Source organism: Entelurus aequoreus, linkage group LG07, assembly GCF_033978785.1.
Source record: "Entelurus aequoreus isolate RoL-2023_Sb linkage group LG07, RoL_Eaeq_v1.1, whole genome shotgun sequence".
Lineage (NCBI taxonomy): Eukaryota > Metazoa > Chordata > Actinopteri > Syngnathiformes > Syngnathidae > Entelurus > Entelurus aequoreus.
In genome coordinates this window covers 6,982,318-7,008,289 of record NC_084737.1, presented here as the reverse complement: position 1 = coordinate 7,008,289, position 25,972 = coordinate 6,982,318, and the positions used below count along the sequence as shown (strand labels likewise).

The following is a 25,972-nucleotide window of genomic DNA, read 5'->3' as shown; positions in this document are numbered from 1 at the left end:
GCCCGGCGTGACATTTCCATAAAGGATTCAAACCTTATCTCTCTTTAAACTGCTCCTTTGTTTGAGCTAGACTACGTTTGAATATTCAAATACAAGTCAGCACTACAGCGCTGATATGCTTACGTATTAATAAAGAAAAAAAATCATAATAAATATAGAGATATGGGTGGGTATTAGTGGGGTAACTTACACATCTGTGAAGGCGCCATTAATGCTGAAAGGTACATACAAGTTTTGGAGCAACATATGTTGCCATCCAAGCAACGTTACCATGGACGCCCCTGCTTATTTCAGCAAGACCATGCCAAGCCACGTGTTACAACAGCGTGAAGAGTGCGGGTACTAGACTGGCCTGCCTGAAGTCCAGACCTGTCTCCCATTGAAAATGTGTGGCGCATTATGAAGCCTAAAATACCACAACGGAGACCCCCGGACTGTTGAACAACTTAAGCCAGGGGTCACCAACGCGGTGCCCGCGGGCACCAGGTAGCCCGTAAGGACCAGATGAGTCGCCCGCTGGCCTGTTCTAAAAATAGCTCAAATAGCAGCACATACCAGTGAGCTGCCTCTATTTTTTAAATTTTATTTATTTACTAACAAGCTGGTCTCGCTTTGCCCGACATTTTTAATTCTAAGAGAGACAAAACTCAAATAGAATTTGAAAATCCAAGAAAATATTTTAAAGAATTGGTCTTCTTTTGTTTAAATAAATTCATTCATTTTTTTACTTTGCTTCTTATAACTTTCAGAAAGACAATTTTAGAGAAAAAATACAACCTTAAAAATGATTTTAGGATTTTTAAACACATATACCTTTTTACCTGTTATATTCCTTCCTCTTCTTTCCTGACAATTTAAATCAATGTTTAAATAAATGTATTTTTTTTATTGTAAAGAATAATAAATAAATTTTAATTTAATTTTTCATTTTAGCTTCTGTTTTTTCGACAAAGAATATTTGTGAAATATTTCTTCAAACTTATTACGATTAAAATTCAAAAAAATTATTCTGGCAAATCCAGAAAATCTGTAGAATCAAATTTAAATCTTATTTCAAAGTCTTTTGAATTTCTTTTAAAATTTTTGTTCTGGAAAATCTAGAAGAAATAATGATTTGTCTTTGTTAGAAATATAGCTCGGTCCAATTTGTTATATATTCTAACAAAGTGTAGATTGGATTTTAACCTATTTAAAACATGTCATCAAAATTCTAAAATTAATCTTAATCATCATTACTAATGATGTTCCATAAATTATTTTTTTAATTTTTTCAAAAAGATTCGAATTAGCTAGTTTTTCTTTTCTTTTTTTCGGTTGAATTTTGAATTTTAAAGTGTCGAAATTGAAGATAAACTATGTTTCAAAATGTAATTGTCATTTTTTCCGTGTTTTCTCCTCTTTTAAACCGTTCAATTAAGTGTAAATATCATTAATTATTAATAATAACATAGAGTTAAAGGTAAATTGAGCAAATTGGCTATTTCTGGCAATTTATTGAAGTGTGTATCAAACTGGTAGCCCTTCGCATTAATCAGTACCCAAGAAGTAGCTCTTGCTTTCAAAAAGGTTGGTGACCCCTGACTTAAGCTGTACATCAAGCAAGAATGGGAAATAATTCTACCTGAGAAGCTTCAAAAATTCAATAAAAAAAAATATATAAATACAGAGAAATAAATAATTTATTCGCCAAGAAATGACCGAAAATATACATAACATTATTTCACATTATAATATCACTTAGGAATGATATAATAAATATATAATAAATTATATAATAAACATCTACCCATCATAGAAGCCTGGTACTCTCTGCAGTTGAGTCCAACAACCTCCAAATGTTGAAAATTGGGATATTATTATTAAATATATTTTTTCCACGAATTGGACTGACTTGAAATTTCTCACACATCTGTACAAAAACACCCAGTGCAACAACTGTCAGGTCACTAGAGAATTTAGTACACACTTTTAGGGGGTCGAACACGCGCGTGCCTGTCAAATGTGGCCGCCGTCACGCAAAATGTGGGCGGGACTTAGCAAGTGATTGTCCATAGGTGACTGATTATTTGTGTAATGACGACAAAACGATTGTATTGATTGATTGATTGATTGAGACTTTTATTAGGTACATATTCCGTACAATTGACCACTAAATGGTAACACCCGAATACGTTTTTCAACTCGTTTAAGTCGGGGGTCCACGTTAATCAATTCACGGTGTTAACGTGTCGGACGAGGCGTTCTCAACACAACCCGTAGGGGGGCGCCACATCCATGGCAGGACAGGTGACGTGAAGATAGAGTTGGGTAAGTACGCTCAGCGGTGGTGTGGCACCATGTAGCGGTCCATGCGTGGACACGTCATCACGCTGGCACAGCTGCGCCTTTTGCCACAAAGCGACACACAGAGACATCTTTCTTCATGCCAAACACACACACACACACACACACACACACACACGCACACGCACACACACACGCGCGCAACCAAGGTGATAGCTTTTTTCCCCCCACAGAGGCTGGATTGACCGGGGATGAGTGGCCTCTGTCACCCTGGAGCCTCGCCAACGCCGCGGGACAGAAGTGCACCAGGGAGGCCGGGAAGGACACAAGCGCTCCTCTGTTTGTCTCCGCCCGACATCTATCAGATAGACATTCAAATAGGAGGACCGACTCTCCTCTGTGGCCTTCATGTAGTCGGACGCGTAACCGTGGCAACCGCTGTCAACTAACAAGAGTGTTTTACATACGTTTACATTGGAGCTACTATAAACATAACACATATTGTGCACTGGCAGTGAAAAGTACCGGTTCACAATTTGTTTTTTGTTTTTTTTAACAGGCATGACCATAGACATCTTATAAGTAGACGCAGCATTGGCTGCCGTGACGCGAGAAATTGGGCCGCCATCTTGAAGTGGTGACGAGGAGCCGGCGAGCAGCCTAAACTGACAGTTGACAGGTAGAAAACAAAGATGGTATTCAGCGTTTTCCTGCTCAAATGAGCGGACTGTGTAAGACAGGGGTGTCCAAACTTTTTCCACTGAGGGCCGTACACGGAAAAATTTAAGCATGCGGGGGCCATTTTGATATTTTTCATTTTCAAACCTTAACAAAATATATGGATTTTTAAAAAAAAAAATTTTAACCTTTAGGGCTCCCGGGGACTATAAAGGGTCTCAGTCATTAAACTGTTAAAAATAAGTCAAATTATTATTATTATTTTTTATTTAACGCTTACAGTAAATCTCTATATCAACTTGAGGTTGATATAAAGTAAAAAAAAAGACAACTTTGTTTTTTATAGTAAAACTGAAATTTAATTTAATATTTTTGAGTAATCACAGTGAAAAGTTAAATAAAATCCTACTAAATATATTTGGGATCCAAAAGGTCCCCCACTCAAAGTGATACATTTTTATTATTTATTTTTTAACTTTTAACACTTAAATTACGAGATCAACTTCAGATATATCTGTCCATTTTACGTTTGAACTATTATTTTGTTTGTTTTATGCTCTTTTGTCAAATAAAACATTGATGTTTTTATACGGCAACCACACAATACATGCAATATTTTTTCCACATAAAACATTTTAAAGTGATATTTTTTAAGTAATAATTCATTATAACATAGATTTTTAGTGTGTTTTTTTTTTTTTAGCAATGGCAAAAAAAAAGACAAATAAACAAAGACAAAAGAAAAAAATCAGCCTGCATGGCAGCTTTGTGTCAACATTGCAACTTTTTCTTGTTAGATTTCACCTCATTCCACTTTTTTTAAATGTTTTTTTAAATTTTTGCAATATTATCAATTTTGCAATTTTTGCAGAATGTGTGGCGGGCCGGTAAACAATGAGTTGTGGGCTGCAAATGGCTCCCGGGCTGCACTTTGGACACCCCTGGTATAAGACAATACTTTCTTAACAGTATAATTGTAACCAGGAATAAGTCTTCAAGTAACAATATTCAAATACTAACATTGTTGGGTAAGACAGAATTTGGTTTTATTCTGAATCCAGTGAAACAGATTGGTGGTTTTAGCTGATATAAAGACTTTCAGGTGTTTATATATGTTTATGTTGAAGTATTTAACAGACGCTTTTATCCAAAGCGACATACATAAAAAATACATATAAAACAATCACTGTAAACATGATCATTTAAGGGAAGAATGTAATAGAAAATATCAATACAAAGTGTCAAGACAGAATAAATTCTCAACAGAGATACAGTCTATAAGATGTATAGATATCTAATATATTCATACATTGTTTATGTAGGATATACGCACGTATATATAACCTAATCATATTGTTTCTTCAATTTAAAAATAGCTGACTGTTTTTCCCCCCTTCTCTGGGATTATATTCCCAGTTTTGATCCGGTCACTTATAGCATATAAGAATATTCTATTACTGTTAAGCAAACTATGAATAATAAAACATGTGTCCTTTATCATAGCTACACGCATGACAAAAAACGCGCGTGAAAATCAGTGGTATTCAGTGAGGTAAAATGAATTAAATGCGTTGACAGTTCATTGCTCCTGCCAAATGAATTGCACTGAGTGGAGCGGATCACCACTCCAAGATGGCGGCCCCGCGTCTCGTCAGGGCCCGTAGGCAGTAGCGCTCCATGCTGCGTACCCTTAGAAGATGTCTATGGGCATGACGGCGCGTCGTGACATTGCTGGTTTTACGAGCAGAGGAGCATGTTCGGCAGCGCGCACACACAGAGTACTTACAAGCAGACACAGTGTGTAGACAGAAAAGGGAGAACGGACGCATTTTGGCTTAAAAGGTAAAGATAAAGGTGTAGTTATAACACTGAAACACCCTCAGGAAGAGGTGCTTTAAGACATGACTAGCTAACTAGCGGCGAACGTCCATCCGCAGTCTGCAGTGTTTTAACTACTTCTAAATCACTAATCCTCGCCTCCATGGCGACAAATAAAGTACGTTTCTTACAAGTATCATTATCAATGGAGGAGGAGGAATAGCTAAACATGCTTCACTACACACCGTAGGGGGATACCCCTAACAAGATGGCGTCGCGACTAGTCGCAGAGGCTCAACGCTCTCCCGTTCGGTGCTTTTTTATGTTATTTATGTACGTCTTTGTTATTTTACTTTTTACATCCTGTCGGGCAAACAACGTCTACACCAGGCAGGATCTCATAGAAGTCGGATCTCCCGGAGAAAGCGCCGTCACGGCCGAGTTTATCCGTGTAAACAACATCCCGGAAGAAATTGCGAGACAACCCGGATCTCCATGGTACATTATACCCGGAACAAAGCGCCGCAGGCGGCGTAAAGAACGTAAACAGAAACGAGGCTGCAGAGCTGGTCTGCTGGAGAGGCTAAGACAACGACCGAACAGACCACCACTGCCGAGTATATTTCTCACAAATGCAAGATCACTTGCAAACAAGATGGACGAACTGAGGCTACAGGTAGCAACGAACACCACCGTGAGGAATAGCTGCGTGCTAATAGTCACAGAAACCTGGCTCCATTCATCCATCCCGGACCTAGCTATCGAGCTAACAGGCTACACTCTACACCGCCTGGACAGGACAAAAGAGGCTACAGGGAAATCGCGTGGAGGAGGACTATTAATATTCACAAAGGACACATGGGGAACACACACAAGCATTGTGAGTAGCCACTGTTCCCCTAATCTAGAATGTCTGACTATTAAATGTCAACCCTTTTACCTGCCGAGGGAATACAATGCTGTGTTGCTAACCGCAGTGTACATAGCGCCAGATGCTAACGCTAGCACGGCGCTAGGTCAGCTGCATGATACAATCAACCAGCAACAAAGCATGTATCCGGAGGCTGCTCATATCATCGCAGGAGACTTTAACCATGCTAATCTGAAGGTAGTGCTCCCCAAACTACACCAGCATGTAAAATGTGCCACAAGAGGCAAAAACACACTGAACAAGGTTTACTCAAATATTAAACTGGGCTACAGAGCTAAACCTTTAGCACACATGGGCCAGTCAGACCACACATCCCTGCTACAAGGCCCAAGCTGTTTGTTTACATGTTTTTCTTATTTCTCTTTGCTATTTGGGCTTATTGGACCCTCATTAGAATAAAAACTAAGAATCATCTTTTTATATGATGTACTTAGTCCATAAGTAACAAACGTGTACTTCATGTTTAGTGACATGCTAATTCTGTCAAGACTTGGACTATGGTGTGGTTTGTTTTCCCGTGGTGCAAAGCGACTGGACCGGACACGACGTGAAGGTAATGCCATCTTTTAATTAATCTATCAAAAGGTGACAACAAAAGGTGCGCACAAGGCGGGGAACAAACTTGGCTAATAAAACAAAAGAGCATGACAAAGAGCAGCATGGATCATCAGCATGAATAACAAGGGTGTGTAGAGGGTGATGTTGCCAGACAGACTACCTGGCAACTGGAAGCTTAAATAATACCGACATGATTAGTGACAGGTGCGCGAGTGCAAAACGTGACACAGGTGTAATTGTAATTGTATTGAATTGTGGACCCCAGGAAGACTAGTGGGTTGTTGAGGCAACCAGCTAATGGGGATCTTTAATAAAAATCAAATCAAATCATCCCAGCATACACCCCCACCCGGATAAGTGCTCCCACCACAACAAAGTCCATCAAAACCTGGCCTGAAGGTGCCACTGAAAAGCTGCAAGACTGCTTTGACACCACTGCGTGGGAGGTCTTTGTAGACGAGGACCTGGAGAAATACACATCAGGAGTACTGGGCTACATAAAACACTGCACAGACTCTGTTACTGTGGATAAGCGCGTCCGAGTCTATTCCAACACAAAGCCATGGATGACGAGAGAGGTGCAGAGGCTGCTGAGGGAGAGGGACACCGCGTTCAGATCTGGCGACGGGGAGCTCTACAGCACTGCCAGAGCCAGCCTGAAGCGTGGTATCAGGGAGGCTAAGGAGGACTACAAAACAAAGATTGAGGACTGCTTCCAAAGCAACGACTCCAGGAGGGTATGGCAGGGGGTTCAGCACATGACCAACTACAGGCCCAGCAACCTCCCGGCCGGCAGGGGAGACCCCCGGCTGGCGGGGGAGCTGAACTCCTTCTACGCCCGCTTTGAGGTAATACCATCGGAAGCAGTCACACTTCACTCAGTAGCAACACCTCACCCAACAGCCACACCTCAATCAGCAGTCACACCTCACTCGGCAGACCACAGCAGCCTCACCCTTTCGGTGACGGAACACGAGGTCAGACGCACACTGAAAGCCGTGAACCCGAGGAAGGCTGCGGGACCGGACGGCGTCTCCGGACGGGTGCTGAGAGACTGCGCTGATCAGCTGGCTGGTGTCCTCACCGACATCTTCAACCGGTCCCTGTCCCAGGCCACCGTCCCATCCTGCCTGAAAACCTCCACCATCATCCCGGTCCCCAAAAAGAAAAACACTGTCAGCTGTCTGAACGACTACCGGCCAGTGGCACTCACAATGAAGTGTTTCGAGAAACTGGTCCGGACCCACATCCTCTCATCCCTACCGCCCGCATTGGACCCCCATCAGTTTGCCTACCGAGCCAACAGGTCTACGGAGGACGCCATCGCTACGGCTCTCCACTCCGCCATGTCCCACATGGAGGGGGGCGGGGGGGGGGGCTATGTACGGCTGCTCTTTGTAGACCAGCTCTGCATTTAATACCATCTTACCTGACAGACTGGTGACCAAGCTAGCAGACCTCGGAATATCCAACCCCACCTGTCTCTGGATTAAAGACTTCCTGACTGACCGCCATCAGAGGGTGAGGATGGGTACCCACACCTCCACAGCCCTCAGCCTCAGCACCGGCTCACCTCAGGGCTGCGTGCTGAGCCCCCTGCTCTACTCACTCTACACCCACGACTTCACAGCCACCCACCCCGGCAATCACATCATAAAGTTTGCCGATGACACAACGGTGGTGGGCTGCATCTCTGGGGTCGACGAGACGGCGTACCGGGACGAGGTGGAGCAGCTGGCAGTGTTGAGCAGGGTGAACCACCTGAAGCTGAACCAGCTCAAGACCCAGGAAGGGATCTTGGACAGCAGGAGGAGAAAAACTACCATACAGCCCCTGTACATCGACGGGGGCTGTGTGGAAAGAGTCTCATCCCTACGCTTCCTGGGAGTTCACCTGGAGGAGGACCAACACCACGGCCATCGTCAAGAGGGCACAGCAGAGGCTCTACTTCTTGAGAGTACTCAGGAATCTCCACCTGAGACAGGATCTACTGGTGTCCTTCTACCGCTGTTCTGTGGAGAGCATCCTCACATACTGCATCTGCGTATGGTTCTGCAGCTGCACAGCAACAGAGAGGAAAGCTCTCCAGAGGGTCGTCAAATCGGCCCAGAAAATCATCGGGTGCCCCCTCCCCTCCCTGGAAGGACTGTACAACTCCCGCTGCCTGAAGAAGGCAGCCAACATACTCAAGGACCCATCCCACCCCGGCAACAGCCACTTCGATCGGCTGCCTTCCGGCAGACGTTTCAGAACCATGCGAACCCGCACAAATAGACTCAGGAACAGTTTCTACCCCCGGGCCATAACTGCACTAAACGCAGCTAAATTGTAAAAAAAACAAAAACTCCCTCACGTGCAACATGAGGAAGCCACCGGTCAATCACGATCCGGGACTGTGCAATCAGCGATTACATGCCAACTGGACAATATTTATCATATTTATTCACACAATTAATCCACAATAAAAAGCCTGCACAGCATAGGACAGGGGTGTCAAACTCATTTTAGATCGAGGGCCACATGGAGGAAAATCTACTCCCAAGTGGGCCGGACTGGTAAAATCACAGCACAATATCTTAAAAATAAAAACAACTTCAGATTGTTTTCTTTGTTTAAAAATAGAACAAGCACCTTCTGAAATTGTACAAATCATAATGTTGTTGTTGTTTTTTTTACACTTATATGTTGCGGTTAATAGTAGTCTATCGTTGTATGTCGTTATTTATATTTTCTGAATAAATTATTTGATAATGTTCATCAGTCAAATCATTGGTGTTAATTTTCAACCTATCAAGATAAAAAATGATGTCAAAATCAAATTACAGGATGTTATTTACCGTATTTTTCGGACTATAAATCGCAGTTTTTTTTTAATAGTTTGGCCGGGGGTGCGACTTATACTCAGGAGCGACTTATGTGTGAAATTATTAACACGTTACCGTAAAATATCAAATAATATTATTTAGCTCATTCACGTAAGAGACTAGACGTATAAGATTTCATGGGATTTAGCGATTAGGAGTGACAGATTGTTTGGTAAACGTATAGCATGTTCTATATGTTATACTTATTTGAATGACTCTTACCATAATATGTTATGTTAACATACCAGGCACGTTCTCAGTTGGTTATTTATGCCTCATATAACGTACACTTATTCAGCCTGTTGTTCACTATTCTTTATTTATTTTAAATTGCCTTTCAAATGTCTATTCTTGGTGTTGGCTTTTATCAAATAAATTTCTCCAAAAAATGCGACTTATACTCCAGTGCGACTTATATATATTTTTTTCCTTCTTTATTATGCATTTTCGGCCGGTGCGACTTATACTCCGAAAAATACGGTATATTTGCTGAATAAATTATGTGATAATGTTCATCAGTCAACTCATTGGTGTTAATTTTCAATCTATCAAGATAAAAAAATGATATCAAAATCAAATTACAGGATGTTATTTATGTAGTTTGATCATTTTCCTTGACATTATGTGGTTTATTTTATTATTTTTTTTACATATGTAGCATCATCTACAAAGATTTGCTATTGTGACATCTAGTGGACATATTTAGAAAAGCTGTTTCCTTCATTCAAAAATTTCAGGGTAATTTTTATACTTAGCAAACTCATCCCGCGGGCCGGATAAAACCTGTTCGCGGGCCTGATCCGGCCCTCGGGCCATACGTTTGACACCCCTGGCATAGGAGGTAGGAAATGCTGACTCCCACCCCCTTAGCATTACTCCTCTCTAGTCACTTTATACTTTTTACTGTCTCGTTTTCTTTTACATTGCCTCCTAGAGTGGTCTTAGGCCACATTGTATATTGCATATTGTGTATATTGTGTTGTTTTTGTATATTGTGTGGTTTCTTCTTTTTAAAAAAATGCAAAGCACCTCAGGGAAGCAATCTAAATTTCGTTGGACCTGTACCTGCACATGCACAATGACAATAAAGATCATTCATTCATTCATTCATTCATACAATAGCTCACCGGTGTCACAATGTAAACAAACGCCATGGGTGGATCTACACCTGACATCCACTGTAATGATACCAAGTACAAGAGCGTATCTCGTCGATACTACTATGATTACATCGATATTTTTTATCTTCACAAAATCTTTTTCCCTTTTTTTTAAATTCATATTATGTTTATCAGTAGATAATGCCACAAAAAATGGCATTATTGGCTTTATTTGAACAAAAAATCTTAGTGTACATGAAACATATGTTTATTATTGTTATTTAGTCCTTAAATAAAATAGTGAACATACTAGACAACTTGTCTTTTAGTAGTAAGTAAACAAGTAAAGATTCCTAATTAGTCTGCTGACGTATGCAGTAACATATTGTGTCATTTATACACCTATTATTTTGTACACATTATAAAGGACAAACTGTAAAAATTGATTATTAACCTACTTGTTCATTTACTGTTAATATCTGCTTACTTTCTGTTTCAACATGTTCCATCTACACTTCTGTTAAAATGTAATAATCACTTATTCTTCTCTTCTTTGATACTTTACATTAGTTTTGGATGATACCACACATTTAGGTATTGATCCGATACCAAGTAGTTACAGGATCATACATTGGTCATATTCAAAGTTCTTATGTGTCCAGGGACATATTTACTGACTTTATAAACATGTTTTTTTTTAAAGATTTTTTTTTACATCATAGTAGTATCGACTACATACGCTATTGTACTTGGTATCATTACAGTGGATGTCAGGTGTAGATCCACCCATGGCGTTTGTTTACATTGTGACGCCGGTGAGCTATCGTATCCTCCTACGGTGTGTAGTGAAGCATGTTTAGTTATTCCTCATCCTCCAGTGATAATAATACTTGTAAGAAACTTACTTTATTTGTCGCCATGGAGGCGAGGATTAGTGATTTAGAATTCGCTAAAACACTGCAGACTGCGGATGGACGTTAACTTCACTTTTATCTTTAGTTTTTAAGCCAAAATGCGTCCATTCTCTCTTTTCTGTCTACACACTGTGTCTGCTTGTAAGTACTCTGTGTGTGTGCGCTGCCGAACATGCTCCTCTGCTCGTAAAACCAGCAATGTCACGACGTGACGACGACGGGGGCGTGGCAAACCGGTACTTTTCAGAGGCGGTGTAGTACTGAATATGATTAATTAGTATCCTGGTACTATACTAATACAACCCTACTTTATACTAACAGGCCCGACAGCAAACTAGTCGGGCCTGAATTAATTTCCCTTTCAGTTCTTCACTATCACCAACTGTGTCTGACAAGCGCAGATAAGAAGAGACGCACGTCAAGAGGATAAGATGTGGAATAAAAGTGGGCCAGTTTGAGTGTGTGTGAACAGGTGGCGCCGGCCACTAATTAGCACTAGAAGTGGGCCACACAACTTTAGTATGCATGGCATGAAATATTCACAGCTCCTCCCAGTGGACTATCACACAGCGTAGTGCTAGTATGTAGCAGCTGCATCGTACGTCCATAGAGCAAGTATATAGTGCTAGTATGTAGCACAGGGGTCACCAACGCGGTGCCCGCGGGCACCAGGTAGCCCGTAAGGACCAGATGAGTAGCCCGCTGGCCTGTTCTAAAAATAGCTCAAATAGCAGCACTTACCAGTGAGCTGCCTCTATTTTTTAAATGTTATTTATTTACTAACAAGCTGGTCTCGCTTTGCCCGACATTTTTAATTCTAAGAGAGACAAAACTCAAATAGAATTTGAAAATCCAAGAAAATATTTTAAAGACTTGGTCTTCACTTGTTTGAATAAATTCATTAATTTTTTTACTTTGCTTCTTATAACTTTCAGAAAGACAATTTTAGAGAAAAAATACAACCTTAAAAATGATTTTAGGATTTTTAAACACATATACCTTTTTACCTTTTAAATTCCTTCTTCTTCTTTCCGGACAATTTAAATCAATGTTCAAGTAAATTTATTTTTTTTATTGTAAAGAATAATAAATACATTTTAATTTAATTCTTCATTTTAGCTTCTGTTTTTTCGACAAAGAATATTTGTGAAATATTTCTTCAAACTTATTATGATTAAAATTCAAAAAAATTATTCTGGCAAATCCAGAAAATCTGTAGAATCAAATTTAAATCTTATTTGAAAGTCTTTTGAATTTTTTTAAAATTTTTGTTCTGGAAAATCTAGAAGAAATAATGATTTGTCTTTGTTAGAAATATAGCTTGGTCCAATTTGTTATATATTCTAACAAAGTGTAGATTGGATTTTAACCTATTTAAAACATGTCATCAAAATTCTAAAATTAAACTTAATCAGGAAAAATTACTAATGATGTTCCATAAATAATTTTTTTTATTTTTTCAAAAAGATTCGAATTAGCTAGTTTTTCTCTTCTTTTTTTCGGTTGAATTTTGAATTTTAAAGTGTTGAAATTGAAGATAAACTATGTTTCAAAATGTAATTGTCATTTTTTTTTCGTGTTTTCTCCTCTTTTAAACTGTTCAATTAAGTGTAAATATCATTAATTATTAATAATAACATAGAGTTAAAGGTTGAGCAAATTGGCTATTTCTGGCAATTCATTTAAGTGTGTATCAAACTGGTAGCCCTTCGCATTAATCAGTACCCAAGAAGTAGCTCTTGGTTTCAAAAAGGTTGGTGACCCCTGATGTAGCAGCTGCATAGAGCAAGAGGCAACAATTCCAACATGTCCGCCACGCTCGCTGCCAATCAATCCTCCTTTGAGGCAAAGCACAGCTATGACGTCACAACAATTAAAGCCACGGAGGAGGCGTGGCCAAGCCTTCACTGGAATATTTCACCCAACCCGAAAGGATTTTCTTTGCTCTCATGTTTGCACTTTGATGGTTCCCTGCAGAGGAAGTCCGCTCATGACATCATCATTGGAAACAGCTGATTCAGCAGCACACACACACACACACACACACACACACACACACACACACACACACACACACACACACACACACACACACACACACACACACACACACACACACACACACACACACACACACACACACACACACACACACACACAATCTTGCATTCCATACACATTTCATAATCATTTCACTTTGCTTCCGCATTAGTGCACTTACATATATATGTGTGTGTGTTCGTGTGTGTGTGTGTGTGTGTGTGTGTGTATATCTGTATGTGTGTGAATGTGAAGTGAATTATATTTATATAGCGCTTTTCTCTAGTGACTCAAAGCACTTTTACATGGTGAAACCCAATATCTAAGTTATCAGTGTGGGTGGCACTGGGAGCAGGAGGGTAAAGTGTCTTGCCCAAGGACTAGGATGGCGGAAGTGGGTATTAGTGTGTGTGTGTGTATCTGTGTCTGTATGTGTGTAGATGTGTGTATTTGTGTGTACGTGTGCATGTGTGTGTGAATGTGTGTGTGTGTGTGTGCGTGTGTGTAAGTGTATGTTTGTGAATGTGATGTGTGAATGTGTGTATTCATGTGTTAACGTGTATATGTGTTTATGTGTGTACGTGTGTATGTGTGTGTATGTTTGTATGTGTGTGTGTGTATGTGTGTGTGTGTGTGTGTAAGTGTATGTTTGTGAATTTGTACGTGATGTGGGAATGTGTGTATTCATGTGTCAATGTGTATTTGTGTGTATGTGTGTACATGTGTATGTTTGTATGTGTGTGTGTATGTGTGTGTGTGTGTGTGTGTGTGTAAGTGTATGTTTGTGAATGTGATTTGTGAATGTGTGTATTCATGTGTTAATGTGTATTTGTGTGTATGCGTGTACGTGTGTATGTGTGTGTATGTTTGTATGTGTATGTGTGTGAATGTGTATGTGTGTGTAAGTGTATGTTTGTGAATGTGTATGTGATGTGTGTATGTGTGTACGTGTGTATGTTTGTATGTGTGTGAATGTGTGTGTTTGTATGGGTGTATGTGTGTGTGTATGTGTAAGTGTATGTGTGTGAATGTGTGTGTGAAAGTGTATTTGTATGTGTGTAAGTGTATGTATGTGTGTATTTGTATGTATGTGTGTGTGTGTATGTGTGTGAATGTGTGTGTGAAAGTGTATTTGTATGTGAATTTGTATGTGTGTAAGTGTATGTATGTGTGTATTTGTATGTATGTGTGTGTGTGTATGAGTGTATGTGTGTATGTGTGTGTGTATGTGTGTATGTGTGTATGTGTGTGAATATGTATGTAAGTGTGTCTGTGTGTGTAAGTGTATGTGTGTGAATGTGTATGTGATGTGTGAATGTGTGTATTAATTTGTATGTGTACATGTGTGTACGTGTGTGTGTGTGTATGTGTGTGAATATGTATGTGTGTGTATGTGTGTGTAAGTGTGTCTGTGTGTGTAAGTGTATGTGTGTGAATGTGTATGTGATGTGTGAATGTGTGTATTAACGTGAATGTGTAAATGTGTGTATGTGTGTGTTTGTGTGCATGCGTGTGTGAACGTGTATGTGTGTATGTGTGTGCGTGTACTAGTGTATGTGTGTGTAAGTGTATGTGTGTGAATGTGATGTGTGAATGTGTGTGTGTAAGTGTATTTGGATGTGAATGTGTATGTGTGTAGGTGTATGTATGTGTGTATTAGTATGTAAGTGTGTATGTGTATGTGTGTATCTCTGTACGTGTGTATGTGTGTGTACATACATAAATACATACATACTACATCTGTAAGTACAAGTTAAAGCTCTACTATGCAAAGCCAAAGCCATTTATCAACAACACCCAGAAACGCCGCCGGCTTCGCTGGGCCCGAGCTCATCTAAGATGGACTGATGCAAAGTGGAAAAGTGTTCTCTGGTCTGACGAGTCAACATTTCAAACTGTTTTTGGAAACTGTGGACGTCGTGTCCTCCGTACCAAAGAGGAAAAGAACCATCCGGATTGTTCTAGGCGCAAAGTGTAAAAGGCAGCATGTGTGATGGTATGGGGGTGTATTAGTGGCCAAGACATGGGTAACTTACACATCTGTGAAGGCACCATTAATGCTGAAAGGTACATACAGCTTTTGGAGCAACATATGTTGCCATCCAAGCAACGACTTTTTTATGGACGCCCCTGCTTATTTCAGCAAGACAATGCCAAGCCACGTGTTACATCAACGTGGCTTCATAGTAAAAGAGTGCGGGTACTAGACTGGCCTGCCTGTAGTCCAGACCTGTCTCCCATTGAAAATGTGTGGCGCATTATGAAGCCTAAAATACCACAACGGAGACCCCCGGACTGTTGAACAACTTAAGCTGTACATCAAGCAAGAATGGGAAAGAATCCCACTTCAAAAATGTGTCTCCTCAGTTCCCAAACCTTTACTGAGTGTTGTTAAAAGGAAAGGCCATGTAACACAGTGGTAAAAATGCCTTCTTTGCAATGTGTTGCTGCCATTAAATTCTAAGTTCATGATTATTTGCAAAATAAATGGAAGTTTCTCAGTGTGAACATGAAATATCTTGTCTTTGCAGTCTATTCAATTGAATATACGTTGAAAAGGATTTACAAATCATTGTATTCTCTTTTTATTTACCATTTACACAACGTGACAACTTCACTGCTTTTGGAGTTTTGTACAAAAACTGGCCGATACCGGTCGGCACTTACCAAGCTTCTACAAACTGAGTGCAGGCTAATGTTGACACTACGATGACGTTCATATTCAGTAATGGTGTAACGCTACACAAACATTTCGGTTCGGTACGTACCTCGGTTTAGAGGTCACGGTTCGGTTCATTTTCGGTACAGTAAGAAAACAACAAAATATACATTTTTTGGTTATTTATTTACCAAAATTTGTAAACAATGGCTTTATCCTTTTAACATTGGGAACACTATAATAATTCTGCCCACGTTAATCAACATTAAACTGCCTCAAGTTGTTGCTCAGATTAAATACAATGACAAAACTTTTCTTCTACATATAAAAAGTGCAACATTAAACAACTCATCATGCTTAATTTATTACAGCATTTGGGAAGCCTGTAGTTGATTTTTATTATGTAAATGTTATATCTTTATCAACATGTGATAGCAGGGACCCTGCCATTCACAACTAGGCTGCTGCATTACTAATGATTAATGTAACTATAGCTGAAAAAATACTACAATAGCAATAGGAGAGACTATTCATGCCTGAACACCATGGAGTTCACGTAGGCTTAAAGGCCTACTGAAATGCTATTTTCTTATTTAAACGGGGATAGCAGATCCATTCTATGTGTCATACTTGATCATTTCGCGATATTGCCATATTTTTGCTGAAAGGATTTAGTAGAGAACATCGACGATAAAGTTCGCTACTTTTGGTCGCTGATTAAAAAAAAGCCTTGCCTGTACCGGAAGTAGCGTGACGTCACAGGTTGTGGAGCTCCTCACATCTGCACATTGTTTACAATCATGGCCACAAGCAGCAAGAAAGCGACGATTTCCCCATTAATTTGAGCGATGATGAAAGATTCGTGGATGAGGAAAGTGAGAGTGAAGGACTAGAGGGCAGTGGAAGCGATTCAGATAGGGACGATGCTGTGAGAGGCGGGTGGGACCTGATATTCAGCTGGGAATGACTAAAAGAGTAAATAAACACAAGACATATATATACTCTATTAGCCACAACACAACCAGGCTAATATTTAATATGCCACAAATTAATCCTGCATAACAAACACCTCCCCCCTCCCGTCCATATAACCCGCCAATACAAATCAAACACCCGCACAACACACTCAATCCCACAGTCCAAAATACCGTTCACCTCCGTAAAGTTCATACAGCACATATATTTCCCCAAAGTTACGTATGTGACATGCACATAGCGGCACGCACGTACGGGTAAGCGATCAAATGTTTGGAAGCCGCAGCTGCGTAATCACGGTAGCGTGTATCCAACTCAAAGTCCTCCTGGTAAGAGTCTCTGTTGTCCCAGGCCAATGGTAAAGCTTGACTGTCATCGTTCGGGAATGTAAACAATGAAACACCGGCTACGTGTGTGTGTTGCTGCAGCCGGCCACTAATACACCGCTTCCCACCTACAGCTTTCTTCTTTGCTATCTCCATTGTTCATTAAACAAATTGCAAAAGATTCACCAACACAGATGTCCAGAATACTGTGGAATTTTGCGATGAAAACAGACGACTTAATAGCTGGCCACAATGCTGTCCCAAAATGTCCGCTACAATCCGTGACGTCGCGCGCAGGCGTCATCATACCGAGACGTTTTCAGCAGGATATTTCGCGGGAAATTTAAAATTGCACTTTACTAATCTAACCCGGCCGTATTGGCATGTGTTGCAATGTTAAGATTTCATCAATGATGTATAAACTATCAGACTGCGTGGTCGGTAGTAGTGGCTTTCAGTAGGCCTTTAATGATGCAGTTACATTATTGTATCAACTATCAGAGACAGAAACTCTTCATTTAACATAATGTCCTTTTTTGCTGCTTCAACACAGCTCAATCAACACAGAAAAAGGAAAAGTGAAATAACAGACAGGGCTTTGCTGTCCGTAACACACACACACACACACACACACACACACACACACACACACACACACACACACACACACACACACACACACACACACACACACACACACACACACACACACACACACACACACACACACACACACACACACACACACACACACACTGCAAAATGAGCTAATGTTACGCTAAAAGCGAATTAGCCTTCACCTCAAGCCAGGACTGTGAGCGAGCTGAGCTGCCTTTTATATTTCTAGAAGGTCAACGGGCTCATAGTGATGTTACTAGTAGTTGACTGGGAGGTGTTTATTATCATTTGGGGAGATTCCGCGGCCTGATGATTACCTGCTAAACACTGACTACATGCGCTCTGAATACGCACTGCTGATTGGCTGTTACTGCTCTGTTTGTAACCAATCAGATGGTTGTGTGGGTGGGACAATGCTGGGTGGAGGACTGACAGAGACAGACAGAAGGAAGCGGAGGCGGCTACTTAATATTTTCGTGTGGAAACTCGTTCGGTACACCTCCGAACCGAACCGAAACCCCCATACCGAAACGGTTCAATACAAATACACGTACCGCTACACCCCTAATAATCAGTTTTGTGTTTAAAATCGAATAGGAACATTTCTGGAAACATGTCGAACAAGGCGAAAAACATGTTCCGTCAGGAGACTGACCCTCAATAAAACGCTTTCCCGCCTCCCCGAGTCAGACGCACAAAGGTAGTTTGGAAAGTGGAAGTGACTCGTCCTGAAGCCGCCGGGCCCGGAAGGCTGCGGGAAACAAGCGACACATTGATGGCTCCCCCTGACACACACACACACACACACACACACACACACACACACACACACACGCACACACACACACACACACACACACACACACACACACACACACACACACACACACACACACACACACACACACACACACACACAAAGAACAAAAAGCTCCAGTCCTAAGCCACGTTGCCAATTAGCAGGAATTTGGAGATCTCCTTCTCACCAAACTTCACTTGGCATTCACAGGATTCCAAGGAGCATTGAAATCCTTCCAGAAAACCCCACTGGACTGTGCAGGATTATTCAAATGCGGTGCGGAAACTACTAGAAATGCATCAAACATGAGTGTGGGTGCCTTCCAAGCGGCACGTGACGTTCACACAGGCGACCAGGACACAAATTACAGGGCGCTCCGTTCTATGGCGACGTCAGCAACTTGACTTTGTGCCACTCTCTCTTTGAATTGGGGCCAATCAAAGAAAGTGCTCCGGACCATGTGACCAGGAACACTTCCAGGAAGTCACAAAGTGTGTATTACCACATGCTGGAATGTCTTTGTGGGAACCTTTGTCACGTCTGATGCCTGCTGGACTTCAGCCAGTACCTTTTCTTCCACACCAAACTCATCCAAGCATTTATGGACATTCCCCAATATCTTTATTATGTTTTATTCAAATAGTCTTTCCTAATATTTATATTATATTTAATTTCAATAGCCTTCCCCAATATTTTTATTATATATTATTTTAATTACCTTCTCCAATATTTTAATTATATAAAATTGTAATAGCATTCCCCAATATTTTTATTACGTTTAATTTCAAAAGCCTTTCCTAATATTATATGATATTTTATTTCAATAGCCTCCCCCATTATTTTTATTATACATTATTTTAATAACCTTACCCAATATTTTTACTATATTTAATTTTAATAGCATTCCCCAATATTTTTATTACGTTTAATTTCAATAGCCTTTCCTAATGTTTATATGATATTTTATTTCAATAGCCTCCGCCATTATTTTTTATTATATATTATTGTAATAACCTTACCCAATATTTTTATTATATTTAATTTTAATTGCCTTCCCCGATATTTAATGACATATTATTTTAATAACATTCCGCAATATTTTTATTATATTTAATTTGAGTAGCCTTCACCAATATTTTTTATATATATTATTTTAATAACCTCCCCCAATATTTGTATTATATTTAATTTTAATAGCCTTCCCCAATATTTATTTATATATTATTTTAATGACCATCCCCAATATTTTAATTATATTCCATTTTAATAGCATTCCCCAATATTTTGTTATGTTTAATTTAAATAGCCTTTCCTAATATTTAATATTATATTTTATTTCAATAGCCTTCCCTAATATTTTTATTGTATTTATTTTTAATATCCTTCCCCAATATTTTTTGTATATTATTTTAATAGCCTTCCCCAATATTTTATTATATATTATTTTAATAATCTTCCCCAATATTTTAATTATATTACATTTTAATAGCCTTCCCCAATGTCTTTTTTATATATTTTTTAATAGCCTTCCCCAATATTTTATTACATATTATTTTAATACATTCCCCCAATATTTTAATTATATTCAATTTTTATAGCCTTCCCCAATATTTTGATAATTTTTAATTTTAATAGCCTTTCCTAATATTTATATGATATTTTATTGCATTAGCCTTCCCCATTATTTTTATTATGTATTATTTTAATAACCTTCCCAATATCATATTTAATTTGAATAGCCTTTCCTAATATTTATATGATATTTCAGTAGCCTTCCCTATTATTTTTATTATGTATTGTTTTGGGGCGGTATAGCTCGGTTGGTAGAGCGGCCGTGCCAGCAACTTGAGGGTTGCAGGTTCGATCCCCGCTTCCGCCATCCTAGTCACTGCCGTTGTGTCCTTGGGCAAGACACTTTACCCACCTGCTCCCAGTGCCACCCACACTGGTTTGAATGTAACTTAGATATTGGGTTTCACTATGTAAAGCGCTTTGAGTCACTTGAGAAAAAGCGCTATATAAATGTAATTCACTTCACTTCACTTTAATAACTTTCCCTAATATCATATTTAATTTTAATAGCCTTTCCCAATATATATATATGATATTTCATTAGCCTTCCCCATTATTTTTAATAACTTTCACCAATATCATTTAATTTTAATAGCCTTCCCAAATATTTGTATTTTATTTATTTTTAAAGGCCTTCCTCAATACTTTTATATATTTTATTTTAATAGACTTCCCCAATATTTTAATTATCATAGCGTTCCACAATATTTTAATTATATTTAATTTTAATAGCCTTCCCAAAATATTTGTATTCTAATAATCTTCCCAACATTTTTATTATATTTTATATGAATATCCCTCCAGTACCAAATGTTTTTAATTCTGTACACACTTTGAATTGCCTTGTGTGCAGATTGTGCTCATAAATAAACTTTCCTTGCCTTAATTATATTTTGTTTTAATAGCCTTCCATTAACTTTTTATGAAATATTTTTTATATCTTAACCCAAAATTATTATTTTATTTTAATAGCCTTTCCCAATATTTAAAATTATTTCATATCTTTTGTTTGCTCTTTATTCTTTTTTGTGATGTTCTGACGGGGTACGTTTAATTTGATATTTCAAATGAAACTATAAAAATAAGCTGTAAACCAAAACAAAAACAAAATATTAGCATTAGTATGCTAGCTTGTAACTATCTATTTTAAATTGTAAAAACTGAGCTGTCTAACAAAATTAAAGAAAACCTTTATTAGCATTATAATGCTAGATTGTAACCTTCAATATTTTCACCTTTTTTTGCGTTTGTTCCGTATTCTTTTTCGTGATGTTCTAACAGGGCACTTTCAATTTGTTGTTTTAATGAAACTGTTCAAAATTAAGTGCGGACCGAAACAAAAGGAAAAAAAACCTTATTAGCATTAACATGCTAGCTTGTAACTCTCAACATTTTCATCTATTTTTTTTTATTTGTTTGGTCTTTATTGTTTTTCAATATTTCAAAACATTAAATTAAACGTAGTCCGTCAGAACATCACGAAAAATAATAAGGAACAAACTAAAAAAAACAAATAGGTGAAAATATTGATGGTTACAAACTAGCATGCTAATGCTAATAAGCTAATGCTAACAAGGGTTTTCTTTCGTATTCTTCAGCAGCTTATTGTTTTTACGATTGTTTCTAAAGGGTGAACTCAAACAAACTGTCATGAAAAAAGATTTTTTTAAAAGAAGAAAAAAATAGGTGAAAATATTGAATGTTACAAGTTTGCATGCTAACGCTAATAACATTTTTCTTTGGTCTCGGGCCGCAAAACATTGAATTAAACGTAGTCCGTCACAACATCACGAAAAATAATAAGGAACAAACTAAAAAAAACAAGTAGGTGAAAATATTGACGGTTACAAGCCAGCATGCTAATGCTAACAAGGGGTTTCTTTCATATTGTTTTTACAAAGGGTGAAGTCAAACAAACTGTCATGAAAAAAGATTTAAAAAATAAAAGAAAATAATAGGAGAAAAAATTGAATGTTACAAGTTTGCATGCTAAGGTTAATAACATTTTTCTTTGGTGTCGGGCCGCAAAACATCGAATTAAACGTAGTCCGTCAGAACATCACAAAAAATAATAAGGAACAAACCAAAAAAAAACAATTAAGTGAAGATATTGACGGTTACAAGCTAGCATGCTAATGCTAATATGTTAATAAGCTAATGCTAACAAGGGTTTTCTTTCGTATTGTTTTTACAATTGTTTCAAAAGGGTGAACTCAAACAAACTGTCATGAAAAAATATTTTAAAAAAAAGAGAAAATAATAGGTGAAAATATTGAATGCTACAAGTTTGCATGCTAACGCTAATAAAAATGTTCTTTGTTCTCGGGCCGCAAAACATTAAATTAAACGTAGTCCGTCAGAACATCACGAAAAATAATAAGGAACAAACTAAAAAAAGCAAATAGATGAAAATATTGATGTTACAAGCTAGCATGCGAATGCTAATATGCTAATAAGCGAATGCTAACAAGGGTTTTCTTTCTAATTGTTTTTACAATTGTTTCTAAAGGGTGAACTCAAACAAACAGTCATGAAAAAATATATTTTTTTAAAAGAAGAAAAAAATAGGTGAAAATATATATTTTACAAGTTTGCATGTAAAATAAAATAACAATACAATAACATTTTTCTTCCGTCTCGGGCCGCAAAACATTTAATTAAACGTAGTCCGTCACAACATCACGAAAAATAATAAGGAACAAACTAAAAAAAAACAAATAGGTGAAAATATTGACGGTTACAAGCTAGCATGCTAATGCTAATAAGCTAATGCTAACAATGGGTTTCTTTCGTATTGTTCAGCAGCTTTTTGTTTTTACAATTGTTTAAAAAGGGTGAACTCAAACAAACTCCTTTGGAACATCATGATGAGAATCAAGAAAAAGAAAAAAATAGATGAATATATGGAAAGTTACAAGCTAGCATGCTAATGCTAGTAACATTTTCCTTTGTCTCTGGCCGCAAAACATTGAATTAAACGTAGTCAATTCACAACATCACGAAAAATAATAAGGAACAAACTAAAAAAAAACAAATAGGTGAAAATATTGACGGTTACAAGCTAGCATGCTAATGCTAATATGCTAATAAGCTAATACTAACGAGAGTTTTCTTCCGTATTGTTTTTACAATTGTTTCTAAAGGGTGAACTCAAACAAACGGTCATGAAAAAATTTTTTTTTTTAAAAAGAAGAAAATAGGTGAAAATATTGAATGTTACAAGTTTGCATGCTAACGCTAATAACATTTCTCTTTGGTCTTGGGCCGCAAAAAATCGAATTAAACGTAGTCCGTCTCAACATGACGAAAAATAATAAGGAACAAACTAAAAAAAACAAATAGTTGAAAATATTGAATGTTACAAGTTTGCATGCTAACGCTAATAACATTTTTCTTTGGTCTCGGGCCGCAAAACATCAAATTAAACGTAGTTCGTCACAACATCACGAAAAATAATAAGGAACAAACTAAAAAAAACAAGTAGGTGAAAATATTGAATGTTACAAGTTTGCATGCTAATGCTAATAAGCTAATGCTAACAAGGGGTTTCTTTCGTATTGTTTTTACAATTGTTTCTAAAGGGTGAACTCAAACAAACTGTCATGAAAAAAGATTTTAAAAAAAGAGAAAATAATAGGTGAAAGTATTGAATGTTACAAGTTTGCATGCTAACGCTAATAACATTTTTCTTTGGTCTTGGGCCGCAAAAAATCTAATTAAACATGACGAAAAATAATAAGGAACAAACTAAAAAAAACAAATAGTTGAAAATATTGAATGTTACAAGTTTGCATGCTAACGCTAATAACATTTTTCTTTGGTCTTGGGCCGCAAAAAATCGAATTAAACGTAGTCCGTCTCAACATGACGAAAAATAATAAGGAACAAACTAAAAAAACCAAGTAGGTGAAAATATTGAATGTTACAAGTTTGCATGCTAATGCTAATAAGCTAATGCTAACAAGGGGTTTCTTTCGTATTGTTTTTACAATTGTTTCTAAAGGGTGAACTCAAACAAACTGTCATGAAAAAAGATTTTAAAAAAAGAGAAAATAATAGGTGAAAGTATTGAATGTTACAAGTTTGCATGCTAACGCTAATAACATTTTTCTTTGGTCTCGGGCCGCAAAAAATCGAATTAAACGTAGTCCGTCTCAACATGACGAAAAATAATAAGGAACAAACTAAAAAAAAACAAGTAGGTGAAAATATTGAATGTTACAAGTTTGCATGCTAATGCTAATAAGCTAATGCTAACAAGGGGTTTCTTTCGTATTGTTTTTACAATTGTTTCTAAAGGGTGAACTCAAACAAACTGTCATGAAAAAAGATTTTCAAAAAAGAGAAAATAATAGGTGAAAGTATTGAATGTTACAAGTGTGCATGCTAACGCTAATAACATTTTTCTTTGGTCTTGGGCCGCAAAAAATCGAATTAAACGTAGCCCGTCTCAACATGACGAAAAATAATAAGGAACAAACTAAAAAAAACAAATAGTTGAAAATATTGAATGTTACAAGTTTGCATGCTAACGCTAATAACATTTTTCTTTGGTCTCGGGCCGCAAAAAATCGAATTAAACGTAGTCCGTCTCAACATGACGAAAAATAATAAGGAACAAACTAAAAAAAACAAGTAGGTGAACATATTGGATGTTACAAGTTTGCATGCTAATGCTAACAAGGGGTTTCTTTCGTATTGTTTTTACAATTGTTCCTAAAGGGTGAACTCAAACAAAGTGTCATGAAAAAAGATTTTCAAAAAAGAGAAAATAATAGGTGAAAGTATTGAATGTTACAAGTTTGCATGCTAACGCTAATAACATTTTTCTTTGGTCTTGGGCCGCAAAAAATCAAATTAAACGTAGTCCGTCTCAACATGATGAAAAATAATAAGGAACAAACTAAAAAAAACAAACAGGTGAAAATATTGACGGTTACAAGCTAGCATGCTAATGCTAATACGCTAATGCTAACGAGGGTTTTCTTTCGTATTGTTTTTACAATTGTTTCTAAAGGGTGAACTCAAACAAACTCCTTCAGAACATCATGAAAAATATTTAAAAAATATATGTAAAGTTACAAGCTAGCTAGCTAAGGCTAAAAAGGAAACATATATAATTTGTAAATAATCCAGCATGGAGGCTAAACGATCATAATTCCACGGCAAAGTGACCCACGCATGACCGAGAAATATACGGCGTTAGCTCCTGGTGAGCGGACTATGCTAAATGAAGAAGATGAAGTGGACTCACCGACCCACTGGTGGTCTCTGCTGGTCTCTGCGGGCTGGGATCACGTCAAAGCATCAAAAGGGACCCAAAAAAAAAAAAATCCACGATCCTCAGCGTGGGATTTTTGAGGTTTGGCACCAGGAAGGAGAGGGTAAAAAAACAACAACACTCGATCGAAAGTCAATCCCGGTGGAGGGGAGGTCATAGCGCAGGGGATCTCCCACGCAAAAACATTTCCACGCAGAAAAAAAAAAAGACAACAACGTCCACGCAAAGGACGGAGGAATGTTTGTCGATGCGGGGAAAAGAGTGCCTTGGTCCGGGCAGGCAGGAAGACTTCCTTCCGTCCTGAACACCGGGATGAGTCTGACAGGCGGGGGCGGAGGCGGGGGCGGGGCTTCCACGGAGTGGCGAGCTGTGATTGGTGGATCCTCTCGTACAGAATTTAACCCTTCATTGACTTGCATAGAAACCTCACCTGGCAGGTCATTTTATTGACTTACTTGTCTAATATGTTTTCAATTATTATTTTTTAAATTTATTTGACAGGGAGAGTACAATGAAAAATTGCTACCCACAGGTAACCCGTGTCAAAGTACACAAG

The 25,972-nt window shown here is 38.1% G+C and overlaps 1 protein-coding gene across 5 annotated transcripts in view; it reads right to left on the bottom strand.

Annotated features, from left to right (window-relative positions):
- The window catches only part of src (v-src avian sarcoma (Schmidt-Ruppin A-2) viral oncogene homolog), a 119,724-nt gene extending 94,011 nt beyond the window's left edge, over positions 1-25,713 (bottom strand). For 4 of the 5 annotated variants that reach the window (XM_062052500.1, XM_062052503.1, XM_062052502.1 and 1 more), the window contains exon 1: positions 25,390-25,713. The gene's annotated coding sequence lies outside the window, so the exon portion shown is untranslated. The remainder of the gene's footprint in view (positions 1-25,389) is intronic. The other variant, XM_062052501.1, reaches the window with a different exon arrangement.
- Positions 25,714-25,972: the final 259 nt, after the last annotated feature.